The sequence below is a fragment of the Ursus americanus genome, chromosome 23 (genome assembly GCF_024610735.1).
Source record: "Ursus americanus isolate L20-20 chromosome 23, mUrsAme1.1.p, whole genome shotgun sequence".
Classification (NCBI taxonomy): Eukaryota; Metazoa; Chordata; class Mammalia; order Carnivora; family Ursidae; genus Ursus; species Ursus americanus.
The window spans coordinates 20,979,554-20,996,184 of NC_142149.1; the positions used below are offsets into that span (position 1 = coordinate 20,979,554).

At 60.8% G+C, this 16,631-nt stretch overlaps 1 protein-coding gene across 2 annotated transcripts in view; it reads right to left on the reverse strand.

Moving 5' to 3' along the window:
* The window catches only part of RARA (retinoic acid receptor alpha), a 43,213-nt gene that overhangs the window by 24,481 nt on the left and 2,101 nt on the right, over positions 1 to 16,631 (reverse strand). Inside the window, exon 1 of one of the 2 annotated variants that reach the window (XM_045781730.2) lies at positions 9,365 to 9,579. The exons of the other annotated variant lie outside the window; for it this stretch is intronic. The gene's annotated coding sequence lies outside the window, so the exon portion shown is untranslated. Of the gene's footprint in view, positions 1 to 9,364; positions 9,580 to 16,631 lie in introns of those variants that run through there. 2 annotated transcript variants of the gene reach the window in all.

Genomic DNA, 16,631 nt, shown 5'->3' on the forward strand with positions numbered 1-16,631 from the left:
CTGGGCCCAGCTGGGCCAGGCTGAGGGAGGGGGAGGCAGGGACAGGTACTTGCTAGGGAGGAGGCTGCTCCCCCAGGAGTGAAATCTGGACCTTGTTAATGACCATGATTTTTACTGGTACTAATTATGACAACCATAAGGCCTCTCTCCTTACTCCTGAATGAGGTGCCCCCTTCCCTCCCCAGGCCCCTGCTGATTCCCTCCCAGGCTGAGAAGGCTGACGTCAGAGGAACAGGGGCCCCACCCATTGGGCCAGCTGCCACTCCAGCCCCCCCCCACCCCTGTGGGGCCCCACACAACGGGAACTCTCGAGCTGAGGGAGCCAGGCAGGGGAAGGAGGGGTTGGCTGAGCCTCATCAGGGTTGACAGTCACACACACACACACACACACACACACACACACACACACTTGCAGAGACACACGCACGTAGATCTATGGAAAGCGCGTCCGGGTGGGCAAGAGCATGCTTGTGTGCCCCAGCCTGTGTGTGTGCGGGCACGCACGTGAGGAGAGGGAACCTGGAGATACCATCTCTCCACACCTGGGCTTCGCCACACAATGAACACGGTTCAGGGCTTGTGTGCACGGCCCCAGGACACAGCTCCCCGCAGACACACAACCACGGCCCCACAGTTTCCCAAACTGCACATTCCCTGGCCCTCCCACAGCCAGGCTGGCCTTTGTCCCTGCCTCCCTGGGGGCCCAGCCCCCCAACACACACTGAGGTGCACCCCTCACCCTCTGACAAATACTGAGGTGGGTCCACGTCCATACAGGGGCCTGCCTCCTTGAGGTAAGGCCCAGGAGCCTGAGGCCCAGAAAGCCATTCACTCCAGACCCCAGGCACCCTGACCCAGCTTTTGGGGGCGGAGGGTGGATTCAGTCAGTCCAGTCGGGACCCTGTGCATTCCACCCTTGCCCCCAGAGGAGAGAGAACTATAGCCACATTAATGTCTCCACTCTGCCCGTGAGGAGTTAGACATCGGACCAAGCTTCAAACCCCCTCCCCACCAAATCCACACGCCAGAGAGACACTGAAAGGCCTCCCCAACCCCATCAGAGCCTCACTATCCCTAACCCAGCTCAGCCTGCAAACTCTGGTACAGAGTTACTCAGCTCCCCAGAGAGGGCCTTGAGCCATGGGAGGAGGTAAAGGTCACAGAAATGGGCCAAGAGCCAGGCTGGCCAGGGAACAGGGATGGGCGAGGGCAGGGACGACGAAGCAGGGGCAAAGAGCACAGGCCCTGCCTCGTCCCTCTGGAGCCATGACCCTTGGGGAGGCACCTGGGCCCCAGCTCCCTGCACCCAGGGGGAGAGAAGACACCGTCAGAGAATCAAAACCAGCACCAAAGAAAAGGAAAACAAACTACCCACATCCAGCCTCCACCCTATGCCCGCCAGCCTCACTGCCCACGGACACCCTCCCTCGAGGGAGAGAAAACCACAGGCCCACACCTCCGATACGCTGAGCCTCGCCTGGGCACAGCAGAAGGGGGTGGGGGCTGGAGTGCCCGCCACCAGCCACGCACCCCGCCCACTGCGGCCTCCCTCTCTCCCAAAAGATGCCAGGACACATTCCCCGCTGCCAGGCGTCCCCAGCTGCCCAGTCCTTACGTCCCCAGACTCATACTCCCAGAGAAGAAGGCAAGAGGTAGCTGAGCCATGAAGATGGCAGAGAGAACAAGAGGTTTGAAGGGTCAAATCTCAGCTCTGCCACTCTGGGTGAACTTAGGCATGTCACTTAACCTCTCGAAGCATCTGTACTCGCTTGTGAGCTGCCCCCCCACCAACAACTGGGGGTGTGATTTCAGACAGACAAGTCTGGAAAGCACGTAGCACAGCACTGGGCACAAAGGAGGTGCTGGGCAACTGGGCCCCTGTCCCCATGCCTCTCCCCCCACCCCACCCCACCCCACCCCATGCCTCCCTGGGCCATGTGTCTGCTCTCCCTTCCCTCTCCCCAGCCAGGGCTAGCATCTGTGCACAGACCCCGGACAGAGAATTACCCATTTTCCAGGGTCTGCTTCCCCCCAGACTGAGGAGAGGGATGTGGGTATGGGATATTCGGGTGTGGTTGGAGGCCCAACCACAACGCTTTCCCAAATTCCCTTCTTTCATTTCACAAACCAAAAAAGGGAAACCTTTGGATTTGGGGAGGGGAGGGGGGAAGAGAAACAGACTATTTCCTCCCCAGAGAAGAGGAGCCAGGGGTCCCCAAATCCCGCTGGCCCAGCCTCCCTTCTATTTACTCCTTCCTCTCAGCACCCCAGGCTCCCCTGCAACAATGGCTCCCAAGGAACAGAAGTCAGGCAGTCCCAGAGGAGCTGAGAGAGGGGGATCAGGACTGGGCAGCTTAAAAGAAGGGGACACAGGGGCTTTCCTAAGCATTCTAGACAGTCAATGAATCATAGGCAAATGACACCCAAAGCTCAGCTCGACTTGGGTGGGGGGCAAGGGGACACACAGAACGTGAACCCTAGTAAAAACAAAGACCTGCTCCTTCGGACCCCCTCTACCCTACCAGGAGCTGGCAGGGTAGGGCAGGGCGGGACAGGGCCGATTTCAAACCAGAACAGTGGGCTGGAACTATTTATAAACTTTCCAGGAAAACACACACACACACACACACACACACACACACACAGCCACAATTCTCCCCTCCTCCAAGTTCTTCAGATCTTCAGGCAGGTTTGGGGAGCAGTGATGACCACTATTCCCTCTCTCCCTTTTCCAAAGGTTCCTCTGGCCAAGGCTTTCACCCCTCTCTTCCCCCACAAGCCCACAATCTGGCCACTCTGGTCCTCTGTTTACCTTTTGCTGACCAGGGTCCCAGCTGCAGGGAGCCAGCCAGGCCAGCCCCACTTGGAAAGAGATCAGCACCCCAGGAGGGCCGGGGCAGGATCACCGGGAATATGCTAAAACGGGTGCAGGGCACCTCTTCTCTACCAGACCCTTGGGACCCCAGGCCTGCCTCACTGGAGCTAGGACTTGTTTGAAAACCTGCCCCAAACCTGTGCAGGCCCTGAGCACATCCCCAGGGGGGTTCGGGGAAGGCTGAAGTCTAGCATCTTCCTCTGGATGCTGCCACCGCCCACCTGCCTGCAGATGCAGCCCTCAGTCCCAGAAGAGTGCATCAGATCTTCCCTCAATCTGCGCCCCGCCTGGCCCGAGGTTCTGCCCCCACTACACAGGGCCACCCGACCTGCACAGGCCGCAGGCTCAGCGGCAACGGAAGACCAAGCAGAAAGGGCAACTGGAAAAGCCCCAGCCCGGGACAGGCCGGGGTCTGGGAGAAGGCAATACTAGTCTCTGAGGGCCCGACGGGGCCTCCAGCTCCTGCGTCCTCACGGACTGTACCCAGAGCCCTCTGGGAGACATGCTCAGGACCTCCCAAGCTCAGGGTGGTTGAGGGGCCACCCAGAACCCACTGGGTCTTCTTTCGGATCAGAGACTAGGTGAAAGGGCAGGGGGCAGCCCAGGCCTCAAGGAGAGGGAGCAAGCTACTGGGAAGGAAGAAAACAGGAAGAGGAAGAGATGAGCCTGCTGAAGCCACAGCCAGACCACAGGAGTGTGTGGCCCAAACAAAGGCACCTCTGTCTGGGTGGGGGAACCAAAGGGGCACAGACAAAGGGGACCCCCCAGCTTGGAAACCACCGTCCTCAGACCCAGCCTGGCATGGGGCTTTCCCCACCCTCACCTTGGCAACTGCCCCCTCGCCACTTGTCTGCCCACTCCGCCTTGCAGGAAGCTCTGCTCTCTCACAACGGGAGCACGGAGCAAGGGTGTGGGTGTGCGTGTGCATGCACGTGTGTGTGCGCGCACGTGCGCGTGTGTATGTGTGTGTGTATGTGTGTCTACAACAACCCCCCGCCCATCCCCTTGGCTCTGCCCTAAAGCTGAGACTGCCAGATTCTGAATCCCAGGCCAGACAGTCAGCAGGACACGGTACTACCAGTCCCCTCCCAGCACCCCTCCCTGGGGACCCAGACTTCAGGGAAGCTGGAAACAGCTCCCCCCTCCTGCCTCAGGATATCCTTTTGGCTCTGACCCCAGACCAGGCCTGAGTCAGACTGTACCCCGCCCCACACCCCCCTCCATCCATCGACCCCCCAGGAACTTCCTCCTCTACACCCGCCTACCAGTTGGGGGCTAGAACTAGGGGGACTCTCTTCTCCTCTCCATCCCTGGCTGAAGAGGGAAGCCCACAGGGGGTGGGAAGAATGGGTCACAAAGTCTTACGGGCTTCCCCTTTAAGCACAGGGCCTGCACGCCTATACGGAAGCCTGTACAGGCTGTGTGCAGGGGTGAGGATGGCCTGCAGACCACCACCTCCCCAACCCCGAAAACACACACACGACCTGCTCAGAGCCTCTTCCCACTCCAGCCTGTACCCCAAGAAATCACAGAAGCTCCCTGTGGAAGGCAGTTACCATGAGAACACAAGATGGGAGAAGGTTCCCAACGTAAAAGGAAGTCGGGAACCTCTGTGATGCATCTTGAAGGCAGCACGACTCAGGCTGGAGGGAAAAGGTCTGTGCGCTCGGCCAGACTCAGAGCCACAGTCCAGCACAGCCAGACGCGGTCACACTCTCCCCAACATTCGGTCTAAGTAGGTGGCGGTGACTCCCTCCCACAGACAGAAGTCTGGGGGACTCTGGGGGATCTGGGGCATCAAAGACCACACACACTCAGCCTGAAACAGCCCCCAAGGCAGGCCCCCCAAGTCCCCCCCACAACTGTGGGTCTTGGGGGAGGGGCAGCTCCCTCTCCACAAGAACCAGGGTAGTGCCCACGGCAGCCATCTCCATGGCAACCAACAACAAACATCCCGGGGGAACCACAGTGGGACAGGAAGTGATGGGCACGTGACAGGAAGACATTTTTTTTCAGTGTGGGGGGGTGATAATGATTGTTAGCAGCCCCGGGAGAATCAGCTCTCCCCTAAGTTTCCCCCACTCGGAGCTGGAGGGAAGGGGGCCAACCGGGAGGGCGGCCACCCCCTACCGCAGTGTGCAGTGTGCGAGGTTGGTCGCAGGGCTGCCGTGCCCTCCCTCCCAGCCTGCCACTCACGGTTCTCCCCCTGGCTCCCCCTCCCCTCCACTTCCTGCCGTGACTAGAGATCAGAGAACTCCCCACCGCAGCTTCCCCTTCTCAAGTCTCGATTCCTGGGCTGGAGGTTTCACCGTGGGCCGAGGGACAGAAGGAAGGAGGGCTGGGGATCTGCGGTAGGACCCAGGGGACAAAGGCTCCGGGGGAGGGGCCGGGAGGGAGCCACTCCTAGGTAGGTGTGTACACAGAGGCACACAGCGAGTGGGTCACAGTGACACACAGCCGGGCGCAGTGACACGCAGAGACTGCCTGACCTCAAGCAGCTCTGGGGGGAGGGGAGCAGAGCCATTGGATCCAGCCCGTGCGCCCCACTCCAGCCGTGTCCTGAGCCTCCGGGTTCATCTCAGGCGGCTACTGGCCGCCAGACAGGCGAGATCCCAACTGTACCCAGCCCAGCCCCCGCCGCCTCTCCCCTGCCTTTTGTGCTGAGGAATCCCCCCTCCCTGCTCCAAGGTGCCCGCCCAGACGAGGGCACCTTGGCGGAAGGTGGGGGGAATGGAACCTCCCTCCACCCCCCTCCCCTTCTCTGCAGATGTCCCAGACTATATTTAGCCCAAACCGGGCGGCTAGCCAGACCCAGACTCCCCACTGGTCGGGAGCTGAGCTCCCAGTTTTTATGCAATTAAAACATTAACAGAGAACCACCCCCATCCACAACCCCCATGCGCCCCAGTCCTCCCAGAGGAGCAGAGCTCAGTTACTTAAACAAGGCCAGCCCAGCTCTGCAGCCGGTGAAGGGGGTGGGAGGGTATCACAGGGCAAACAGCAATAAACTCATTCCTTTGCCCATCTCCCAGGTCCTGCCCCCACAGGCAGGACTGGGACATCATCCATGAGATCAGGTTGACACTTGGGGGGACAGGCTTTCCTTGTTCCGGCCGGAAGGGAAAAGCATATCCAGTGGGGGGGGCGGTTGCCTGGTTGCAGAAATTCCACCTGTCATTTTGTAGCCCCCTCCATGGCCGGCTCCAGTTACAGGGCTGGGGGTTGGCAACAGGTGCTGGCCAGGCTGGCAGCAGTCTAATCCCCCACCCGCTCCCTGGGGCTGACAGTGGTGCCTGGAGGTCCCGGCAGGGGCAGGGCAGGCAGGATGCTGGGTAGAAGAAGGAGGCATCACTGCCAGGCAGGTGGAGGTGGGGGACAGCCCAAGGCCCTTCTATATGACCTAGCTCCCTAGACTCTGTGACGTGTGTCAGTGGGTCTGGAGAAGGCAGGGAAACCTGAGTTCTCTCGCACCTAGTTCATTTCCCCATGATGCCAGGCGGGCGGGCTAGAGTGTGGGAGGTCTGTCTGCCTGCCTCTTCCTCCTCCTCCTCTCCAAATTCCAGGAACAGGCAAGGGAGGCTCCAGTGGCAGAGAGAGAGGGAGAGCAAGCAGGCGGTCCCAGTTGGGGGGGGGGGGCGGGGCGGGGACTGGAGCGGGAGGCAAGATCCAGACGAGCAAGAGACACCCACACCCGAGCCAGACGGGGGACAGACACACCGACGCTGACACATTCTCACACTCTGGGCCTGGTCCCCGCACGCCGCCCACCCTGCAGGGACACCCAGACACTCTCAGCCAATCCTGCCAATCCCCAGAACACTCCCTGGACACACACGGAGATCCAGGCCCTCGCCCCCACCCTCCATCCCCCTACAAACCGTGTGGGCTCCAGGCAGCAGCCAGAGGGTGGAGAGGGGACAGAGGGAAGACAGACAGCAGGCATCAGAGGGGGTGTGCAGCCAAAGCCCTGGGAGCTGGGGTATCAGCTGCCACACTCCTCTCCCAAAACCCCGTAAGTCAAGACAACCCTGGTTGTCTTGCCCAGGACCCTGCCAGCTTCCCACACTCCCAAAACCACTGCCACCAGAAAGGGGCGTGGGGCGCTGGGCAAGTGGAGATTACCACGTTCATTCGTCACAGGGATAGGATTACCTTCCCCAGATGCCCACCACCCTAGATGGCAGCCACTGCTCTGAAACAGCCCTCCAAAAAGGCCCAACCCCACCCACCCCTCAGCCCAGCCCAGGTCTGGCCCTGCCCTGCCCCAGCCCATGCTGCCCAAAAGACAGGGAAGTGGGCACTGAGGTTTTATCTTTTGGAGCAGGCCCCACCCTCATGTCACACAGTTCTGAAAACTATCCCACTAAAGAACCTAGAATCTGAGCAAGAAGTGGATTCGGGGGAAAGGTCCCAGAGAGCAGAGCCAGCTTCCAAGACCAGAGGATTTGGGGAAGGGGAGCTAATTAACTGGGGTCCGGGTCAATGCCCCCAAAACAGATTTGAAGGGCCACTCAGACCGTGTCCTCTCCCCCACACCAGACGGGGTGGCAGGAACCACGTCATGGCACATGTGGGTGACTGTGCCCAGCGGGGGAGGCACAGGGGTGATCAGGATGGGGCTGCCCACAGCTAGCTTCCTGCCAGGCTGCCACATGGTTGGGAGTAGGAGGTGGACCAGAGAAGTGTCCCAGAATGGTAGCAGGGGCATTTAGGGTCAAACAAAGGATGGAGATTTAGGGGTTATAGGAGGAGATGGCCAGGATTAAGCCATTCTAAGCCCAGGGTCTTCTCAGAACTGCTACTTCATCTGCACTGCCCGCGCCAGTCTGGTGGGGAAATTCCTGCCGTGACCATTTCATGCAGGTTCACTCACACCCTCAAAGTCCAAAGCTAAGACCCTGGGCTCCCAGGGGCCTACTGCAGTCTAACCCTAGCGACCGCTCCATCCCAGGACCAACATGGCCCCGATGCCCAAGGGAACTGACGTCCTAGCCCCTCCCAGTCCACTAACATCTTTCATAGCCACAAACTCCCGGACCACCCCACCCCCCCCCCCGCAGCTTCCTCCAGCTCCAAATACTCTTTCTCTTGTTCTTCCCCCAGACTCATCTCCACCCCCCACAGGGGAAACCCCAAGATGCCAAGCCACCTCCACTCCAATCTGGGGCTTCCCCGACCCAGCCTCCCCATCAAGCACAAGGCCCTGGAGGAGAGTTTGGGGCTTGAGTCCACTTTGTAGCATGGCCTGGCGTCCTTACTGAATTACTTCCCTAGAACAACCCAGCCCTATGACCACTGCAGCCAGGGAAGGGGACAAGAGACATCCCTGAATCTCCCACCCAGGGAAGTGGAGGAGGTATGGTGGTCAGGAGCAAAAATGAGGGGGAGTTAGCAGCAGAGGGTGGGGGAGTGGGGGAGTGTTCTCAGGAACAAGTCCCTCTAAGAACATACACGGACACACATGTGCACACAGCCCGCAGACAGAAGGCAATCTGGTAAAAGAAGAGGGAGCTGGCACCAGGTGAGTGCGGAGGGTACCCCACCATGCCAGCACATGGGCATCCTACCCAAGAAAGGATGGAAAGAGGCAGAGAAACACCTCCCAAGGCTGCAGGGCTTTTCCTGTCTGATTTCCATAGGAGTTGGTCCCCAGCCCCAGCCTAGCACACTGGAGGCCTGCCCCCCTACTCACTGAGCCACCTAACAATAGGGCAGTGCCCAGAGAAGGGGGGGGGTATAGCCAAGCTGATTTTCCAGCGCCCTCCCCCCCCCACCCGCCTCCACATACACATCTGGCTAGCAGCTTCCCCTCCTCATGGGTGGCACCAGGTCCCAGACACCCTCAGCAGAGCAAAGACAACCGGTCCATTCTGTCCTCCCCTCACCCCAAAAAGCTTCCACAACCCCATGGTAGCACCAGACCCAGAGACCTGCCTCCCCTGACTGCATTGACTCCCGCACCCAATTCAGTCGGCTCCCCTCACTCCACGGGGGACACCAGCTGAGCGAGCCCCGCCCCCCAGCCGGCTGCTCCGGTGGGGGTGGGCCTCCGGGCTGATTCTCCCCAAACCACAGGGCAGCTCAGATAACAGGAGGGAAAGGAGGGGGCTAGTCCGTTGGGCATCCGATCTCTCCCCAAACAGGTTTGAAAGTCTTTTTGTTTTGTTTGTTTTTGAAGAGAAAAGCGAGAGGGAGTAGGAGTTCCCAGCGGCGGTTCTGCCACAGCTCGGGCTCCGGGGACACGCGCGGCAGACGGCCCCAGATGCCCCACGGCTGCGCGCGAATACTCGGGCGCAGACAGACGCACAGACCGGGCTCCCCCACCCTGGGCTCGGCGGCGGCGGGGTAGGAAGCCCAGGAAACCCCGGGTTCCCGTCGGAACCCGCCCGGCACTGGGTCCCCGCCCGCAGCTCCTATCAGGGGCAGGCCACGGGGCCCCGAAGCCCGCGGGAGCCGGGGGCTCTCCAAAATCCCTGGGGCAGAGGTTACCTCACAGCGGGAGGAAGCAATCCGTCCAAGGCGCCCGCGGGCTCGGCGTCTGCCCTGACCCTGCGCCTCGGTGCTGCTGAGCGTCAGGGGTACGGGGTCCCGGGAGAGGAGCCGTCTGGGGGGCCGCGGCTCAGGGGCGCGGGGCGAAGGCAGCGGCCATGGCGAGTCACGTGCGGAGGCTGAAACTTTACCCGGAGCCCCGGACTGGGGGGGGGGGCGGAGGGTACGAAGCAGGAGGGGAGGCCCTCTCCCCCCCCAGGCCCGCCTCCGCCCGCCCACTGACCTATCACCAGCCAGGGGCGGGCCCACAGGCTCACGCCCCCCCCTCCTTAACAGACCCAGGGAAGGGCGAGTCTTAAAGGAGACGTGCCTAGCAGAAGGCTGGACCGTGGGAATCTGGGAGAATTCCCTCCCTCTGCCCCAAAAGGAGACATTCAGAGCGAGGAGGAGAAGTTCTGCGGAAAGAATGGAAAGAGGACTCCGTGGAGAAAGGACAGCAGTGTGTGGTGTCGCAATCCCTTGCCCCCAACCACACACACCCACACTCGCAAGGGCACGGATCACACACAGACAACACACAGCGCACACACGCCCCACACCTAAACCGGGGAAGAGGGCATAATATGGAAGTGAGTACATTGACTCTGGCCCTAGCTATCAAGCCCCTGACTCCCATAGTAATAACACTCCAGGGATCAATTGGAACTGAGAGCTGTGCGACCTTGAATAAGTCGCTTCCTTTCTCTGAATCTTAACTTTCTCATCTGCAAAAAAGGAAGTGCAAGAGTATGCAGACCTCCCTCGAGTAATAACTCCTCTCCTCTTCCCCCAAACACCTCTCCAGGTCGAGCGGGTCGCAGGAACTCGGGCCCAACCCAATCCCCAGCATCTCCCCGCCAAGTACCCTTCCCCCAAAAGGGCAGTGGCCCTTGGATTTTCCAAGAGGCTAGCAGGGGGCGCTCCGGAGCACCCCTCCATGCTAGAGGACTCCCAGACTCCAGCTTCTCTCTCCTGGCCCAGGCTGGAGGAGCCAGGAAAGCTCACGTTCTGGTTCTAGGGGGGGCAGGATCTGAATCACTCTCCATCTGCAGGGACCCCAGTCCCTAACACAGCCACAGGCCGCCTCCGAGCCCTTCGCTCCGTTTGGAAGGATCACGTCCCCACCTCTAGCAGTCTACTGGAGGATGAAAGCAGAATCACTAAGGAACAACCCCCCCCCCGTCAGAGAAGTGGCCACAAGTGCCCCCACAGGACTTCCCAGTGGAAGGGGAAGTGTCACACTCCCAGGCCTCCACCCCAGTGAGGAGACTCTCAGCCTGACCCGGCTGGCAGAGCTCTCAAAGCCATCGGCCCGACGGCCCCCCCTTTACAGACTAGGAACCGGAGGTCGGAGGTCGGGAGCGGACACGGGGTTCTGTCCACCATCGCACTGGCTGCACAGCTGGGTGGAGAACTGAGGTATCTCTTTGCCTCCCTCCAGCTTTAATCCCCCGGCCTTGGTAAGGGAGGACAAGCCGGGCCGGCGGGACGCTCCGCTCTGAGGTCCGGCACTGGGGAAGGGTGCCCGGGCAGCGTTTCCCCAAGCCCTTTCCTGCCCTCCAGGCCCGGCTGTCTCTCGCTCTCGTCTGGATTTCCGTCCACCGGTGCGAACCGCCCGCCCAGCCCCTCCCGTCCTGTCCCGTCCAGATCCATCCGCAAACATGCGCTCAGCGGGCAGGAATGCGCCAATGGCTCCCAGATGTGAACGCCGAAGCTTAACCCCTTCCCCCCCAGCGCCCCCCAACCCAGGCCTTCCAGCCTAAGCCTAACCAGCAGCAGGGGGCGTCACCCGGGTGAGAGACCAGACTGGGAGGGGGCTCTGCACTAGCCACCCCTAGCCTGCACAGGCTCTTCCTGCCCCAGATCCTACCAGTATCCCTTCCAGCTAAGGCTAGAGGGGAAGGACCATGAACACAAAAATGCAAGAATGCGTAAACACAGGTACGCTGCCTCCCACGAAGGGCGGCCTTCCCATGTACCCGCCAGCACACAGAGTCATGCACACCCGTGCACACCAAGGTTCAGATGTGCAAACGCTCACACAGGACACCCATATATGCACACCCATGTGCACGTTCAGGGCACACATGTGTACACCCCCACGTGCACACGCAGGGCACACGTGTACCCACATTGAGCAGAACGGAACAAGCTCATAGAAGATACATCAGCACACACACAAGGTCACGGGGCAGAGTGTGGGGTGCACTCCTGAACAGACACAGCGGCAGGCCCATGTGCAGACGAAGGAAGAAATTCATGCACACACACACACCCATTCCCCACAAGGGGCCACTCAGACACCCATACAATACGTATTAAGCACACAGCCCACAGGCCTTTGAGACACCTCCTCCTGCTCAGGGCACCCAGTGGGGCCAGCTGGTGTCTAGCCCTACCCAGGCCTGACTCCAAGAAACCGGAGAGGTCCCTGGGTGGGAGACCAGGAGTCTTTAATCTGTAGCAGCTGAACTCCACCTGTGCTGGACCCACGGCAGGGTCCCCTTCCCCGACCTGCAGGGACCCTCACCCAGAAGGGGAGAAAAGTGCAGGAGGCAGCAGGAGGCGAGCAGACAGAGAAAAGCCGCAGGCCCAGGGGCTCCTCACTCTTTAGGAAAGACACTCTTTCTTGGGGCCTTCCCCTCCCGCACACAGAAGGCAATGGGCTGTGGAAGGAGCCTGAGCCACTGTTTTCCCAAGACAGGGATCCCTCTCCAAACTAGAGGAAACCCTAGAGAGCGCCCAGCAGCCAAAGGAGATACAAAATAGCCCTGAGACCCCCCAGGAGGGCCCACGCTGCCAGCAAAACAAGGCCTCCCTCTCACAGCCTCTGGGGAACTCCTGAAGAATAGCACCCCTGGTAGTGAGGAGAGGATGGGAAGCATCGCCCCTCCAGGACCACCTGGGGACAGGCAGGCAGGGTGGAAGATGTCTGCTGGAACCTTCCCAGCCCCTGACTCCTCTTCCCCTCCCTGGCTGCCCTCTACCCCCCTCATCCCAAGGGGAGCTCCTCCCACAAACACACTCCAGGCCCACTCCATCTGATTAACACGGTCCTGAAGGGGCATCTGGGGCAGGAACCCTGTTGCCATTCTGCAGATAAAGAGACTGAGGGGCAGAAAGGAAATCGCCTTGCCCAAGGTCACCCACCTTGTCTGACCCACAGTCCCCTCCTCAACCGCCCCCCCCTTCGCTGCAAAGCAAACATCTCCAGCAGTATCCTGCTGCCTCCTGCCTCGTCCTTTACCCCCTCCATAGCGCACGTGGGACAAACGCCATCCTTGCACCCGTGCTGCAGGATTGTGGGTGGGGCCAGGACATGCCTGGGACAGATCAGAGAAGACCCTGGGGGCTACACACATGCCCCCCCACACACCCCAAGCACGGTGCCCACCTGCCCAGCAGGCACGGCCGGGTGACTCAGCTGCATCCGGGGGAGATGCCAGGGCAGTGACTCACCTACCGAGAAGAGCTGAGCCTGGCACCTTGCCAGCCCCAGGACAGAAGTGACTTAGTCACCAAGACTGTGATGCCCAGCAGGCGCAGCCCAAGGATTGGGGACAGGGGCAGGCTGTGTCCTCCATGCTTACTTGCGCCCCCTGGCGAAGAACCGGCGTCCCAGGGCAAGCGGCGCCTGTGCCCGCCCCTGTCCCCCCATCACTGCCCACCCCCAGCTCGCCAGGACCTGTTCTAGTGCAGACAAGTTTTGTGAGACCCCTAGGCTGCCCTGCCCCCCTGCGGCCTGCCCCCTGTCCATCACTCACCACCCACTCTCCCACCAGCCCCACCTCCTCCTGCCACCCAAGTTGTACCCGGGCTGCGCGGCTCCTTTAACATGTCCTGGCAGCACCTCCTGCCCCCACAGCCCCTCTCCACCCCCAGCGCACACACATGCACTCACACACACTTCTGGCAGCCCTGCTTCTGCCAGCAGCTGCTGAAGCTGTTGAACAGGAGGGAAATCGGGAGGGTGGGGTACACGGATTGGGTTACCAGAGGCTGATGGGGTGGGCTGTCACCCAATCCCTCCCCAGCTAGTCCTCCCTGGGCACAGTCTCCCTCACCCACCTGCTTCCCCCCACCTCTGGCTGGCAGCCTACTGCCCTTTTAAGCCCCTCCACCCCCACTCCACCCAAGCTAGAAAATAAATGTTCAAGAGTATTTGTCATGCTAAGGCCAGCCCAGCATGGGAGAGAAAGAGAGAGTGAGAGGGACAGAGACCGCGAGGGACAGAAAGAGTCATTCCTGAGCTCGGCGCTCCAGCCACAACCGCTAGGTATGTGTATCTCCGTGTACACGGAGCCAGAAAGGGACTGAGTGACTCGCCAAGTCCCGGGAGAGTTGGGGGGGCCCAAGGGGAGTCGACAGGCTGAACAACCTCAATCCATTTGCACTATTGATTTCTCACACAGGGCAGCAGGCCTGATGGGGGGCACGATACATCAGCCCCCCAGACACAGACTGAGTGGAGTGAGGGGGAGGGGCTCCTGCACAACACTTTGTGGCCCACGGTGCAGGGTGCCAGGCTCGCTGGGGAAGGGGTGGGCAACAGAGGAATAGGGGACGCTGGGGGGCAGGAGGCAGGGTGGGGGAGGGCGTGTTGGATTCAAGCCCACCTGGAACACCTCCTTCCAGCTGCCTCTGAAGCTGACTGGAAGAAAGAAGGTGGGGGACAGAAGCACCACGTTTGGTTCCATAGGCAGAGCCCTGAACAACTCCAGGGGGCGCCACTCCCAGCGTAGTCTACGTGCACCATGGCGGCCCCGGGCATGAGGCGGAGGCAGGAGACTGAATTCCGAGGGCATACTTCTCCACTGAACTTTCTCCTCCTGAAGTTCAACCGGCTGCCCCTGCCTCTGAGTCCCGGAGGAGGGTTCGCTCGCTTCTGACTTCTGACTGGAAGCCTTCAGTGATCTACCCACTCTTCTGCCTGCTCCCATCCGGGGCTGGGGGCACGGGCAAACAACCAGAAGGGCCTAGGCGCAGCGGGATGGGGGCTCTGGAGTGCCTGCAAAGCTACGGCCTAGTCCTTGGTCTGTCCTCAACTCATCCCAGGACTGTGGACAAATCCAGGCCCTCTCTGGGTGTCTCAGAGGGAATGAGACCGGGCGGCCCTTCGCTGAGGTGTGTCCAGGCCCAGACTCATCAGCCCGGGAGCCTGCTGGAAGAGGCCCAGCACCTCGACTCACACCAGTGGCCACAGGCCACCTAAACAAACCCCAACCCTGACCTCCTTCCAGCCTGGACACAGGCTCTCTCCACACGGTGGAGATTTATAAACAAACCAAGCTGGGGTTTACCGGAGACCCTGCATAAACAAGCAGAGAGGGAAAGAGACCAGTCGGGGAGGGAGGCATAACCAGGTGCGGTGAGGGACCCTGACGGGAGAAAATCGGTGCAAGGGGTCTGGGTTGGGGCCCCAGTGCAGCCCGATGACTGGTTGAGAGTCCTAGGGCAAGGGACATCTCCCTGTCCAGGCCTTTTTGCCCCTCTGTAAGGGGGAGGGATGGTCTAGGCGGTCTCTAAGGCCCCTTCTGGTTGTAAATCGAGTAGGACAGAGAGCCCCGAGGGGTCCCCAGGATCCCTCTGCCTGGCCCGGCCCATCTCCCTGGGTCAGGACCAGCTCTGCAAGGCCCTGCCCCAGCCCAACGCGCCTCCCTGCCCCATCTGCCGTCCCTCCGGCTCTTCCTCACTCCTCCGCCTGCCTGCTCGCCCTCACCTTGGCCAGCCCCTCTGCTGCCCCGTGCTTTTCTGCACGTCCCTCCTGCCAGGGGACAGACCAACTAAAAATAGTCCCTGCAGCCTTTCTCGCCCACAGCTGCCCAAAAAGCAGGAAATGAGGGGGGCGGGAAGGCCCGTGTCCTGCTCTCCCCAACAAACTCCCAGCTCCAAACCAAGTCCAGCACCCCAGCCTGGGGCTCGTGCCGACTTGGCCATCTCAGGGGCATCCCACACCCCTTCCCTAGGGGGGGCCTGCCCATAAGTGCCTACAGTCTTAGAGCTGGCCCTGCCCTCCCTCCGAGAGGAGGAGAGAGGAGGCAAGCAGTCTAGAGGGAAACCTTCCCAATTTCTGACAAATCAGTGCCAACCACATTGTGGGCACCGAGAGGGCAGGGCCTGGCTCCACTGACTGGTCTTTTGAGGGCAGAGGGAATTGGCATGGGGAAGTTTGTGCTGGTTTCCTTCATCCTGGCCCAGCTGGAGAGAAGACAAAATAGTGCCCCAGCCTCAATTATGCTAATCCCCTGCTCCCCAAAATGTGTGGGTACAGACATAGGGGTTTCAAGGGCCACCCCCAGATACCATGGGGAAAAAAAGCTAAAAAGAAGAGAAGATCTTGGCTGCCCACATGTAAAGATGGAAGCCTGGAGGCGAGAACAGGCCATGCCTGCCAGGCAGGGCATGTGCTGCCCCCAAGCTGAGTCAGAGGCGAGCAGGGAGGAGTCGGGGTGCTGTGGTGCCCGGGGCTGTGGTGCCCCCACCCCTATCCCACCTGGGATTCTTGACACCTCCCAGCCCAGAGAGAAGGCCCTCCCCACACAGGAGGAAGGAAACCAGCTTAGCGACTCTCTGGAGGCCTGCAGGGCAGCCCTGCACCAGGAGGCAGGCGGGAAACCCAGGAGTCCTGGCGCCCAGCCCGGAGAGTGAGTGAGAGAAATACCTTGGAGGGGAGGAAACAGCCCACAGTGAGGCAGACACATGGTGCCCCCAGCAGCTCCCAGATGTAACCCGTAAGGGGGGATTTGGCCAAAAGGGCTAGATGGGGAAAGTGAACACATTTCCCAACAAGAAGAGAGAAGAAAGTGGGGCCATGGGGACATGGGAGGGGGCAGGGCAAGCCTGGCTCTCACCTGCTGTCCTCTCCTCCAGGTCTTGGTCAGAGATAGTGACATTAAGGCCACCAAAGATCAAAGAGGTCCTGGGGTTTCCCCCCTCCCCTAATCTTCATTCCTAGCCTCCTCTGGCATCCCTTTCCCAGGGCCAAGCCAAGCCAGGAGTCCGCGGGCTCAAGGTTGTGCCTGGGAGGCCCGGACAGTGCCAGGGGCAGGCCTCATACCATCCTCCCACTGGCCTCTCTCCCGCCTGCTCTCAGCCGTCACACAGATCTCAGCTGTCCAATCCGATTAGGGCCCCTGTCCAGTGAGCCGGGCAAGGAGGCCACTGGGCAGGGGAGAGACGGGGACAAGGACGCTGAGCAGGAATGGCAGAAGGAAGGTGGAGACGGAGC